The sequence below is a fragment of the Mastomys coucha genome, chromosome X (genome assembly GCF_008632895.1).
Source record: "Mastomys coucha isolate ucsf_1 chromosome X, UCSF_Mcou_1, whole genome shotgun sequence".
Lineage (NCBI taxonomy): Eukaryota > Metazoa > Chordata > Mammalia > Rodentia > Muridae > Mastomys > Mastomys coucha.
The window spans coordinates 4234882-4236399 of record NC_045030.1 but is presented as its reverse complement, the minus strand read 5'-3'; the positions used below and the strand labels follow the sequence as shown (position 1 = coordinate 4236399).

At 39.2% G+C, this 1518-nt stretch overlaps 1 protein-coding gene across 1 annotated transcript in view; it reads right to left on the bottom strand.

Moving 5' to 3' along the window:
- The window catches only part of Sytl5 (synaptotagmin like 5), a 187995-nt gene that overhangs the window by 91431 nt on the left and 95046 nt on the right, over nucleotides 1-1518 (bottom strand). The window lies entirely within an intron of this gene.

Here is a 1518-nt window from a genome sequence, read left to right as displayed (position 1 = left end):
AGAAATCCACCTGCCTCTGCCTCCCAAGTGCTGGGATTAAAGGCATGTGCCACCACTGCCCGGCTCTTTCTCTTTCTTAAAAACAAAACAAACAAACAAACAAAAAACCCAAAAAACAAAAAACAAACAACAAAAAACACCAAACAAAAACAAAGAAAAACCACAAACAAACATGTCGTGTCATTGAAATATCCAGTGTTACTCCATTGAAGAAAACAGATTTTCCTTCTTCCAGCAATCAGTGGGTAACAAACTTCTTGGTTACACATAAGACTTTGGCTGGCTTAAATGTGTGCAGGTCTCATGTGGGCTATCACAATTTCTGGGAATTCCCATGTGCATGACCCTGTTGTGTTTCCTGGGAGAGGGGAAATGCTGTTTCTTGGGAGAGGGGAAACTATATAATCAAAATATATTGCATGAAATTTTTAAATAAAAATATTAAATAAAAAGAAGTATGTGGGTATATAATTTAGCAGTAGAGAAACTAGAGGCACGAGGTCTTATATTCACACCCTGGAACTGGAACAAAACTAAAACAAACCAAACTCAGGAAGTGAAGGTCTAAATCTAAGACAGGAAGAAGGTGAAGTCTGGAGAGAAAAACCTGCCAAGTAGGAAGACTTTCTACCTATTGTTTCACTGTGACATCCTTGATAACATAGGGTAACTTGATACTCTTGAGAGCCCTAAAGATCAGCATTGGGGTCCTAAGTCCCCTATATATTCCCCAGACCTAGACTTTAATTAATCTGCTTACTCTACCAACTTCTGTGACCTGACCTACCCCTAGGAATATAACCCTTCAGTGCAAGTAACAGCATGCAACATGTAATTAACAAATGCCTGATTCAATTTTCCTTGGAAACATTTGATTAGCCCAAAATAGATTGTGTTCATTTGCTTCTTCGAGGTCCAGGTATCTGTTGGTTCTTAGCCAAGTACCACAAATCACAGAGGCTCAAAACAAAATAAATAATACATTTTAGTTTGGTGTGTTAAACATATTTGACAGAAGGCTACACATTTCTGTCCATCTCAAGGGTTTTTTGTCCAAAGGCAACTGAGGCTACAGTCATTTAAAATATTTGTAGATAAGGGTCAGCTATATTTTTAGCTATACTTTTGAATGGAATGGAGGTGATTTTGTACCATGATTCTCCAATAACTGTTATTACTAAACAAATACAGAAATACCCACTTTTTAAAAATTAGATATTCTCTTTATTTACATGTCATATGATATCTCCTTTCCCAGTTTCCCCTCCAAACAAAAAACAAAAAACAGCAACAAGAACAAACCCCTGTTCCCTCTCCCCTCCTCCTGCTCACCAACCCACCCTTTCTGGCTTCCTGGCCTTGGCATTCCCTTACACTGGGGCATAGAACCTTCACAGAACCAAGGGCCTCTCCTGCAATTGATGATCAACTAGGCCATCCTCTGCTATATATATGCTGCTGGAGCCATTAGTCCCCACCATGTGTACTCTTTGGTTGGTGGTTTAGTCCCTGGGAGCT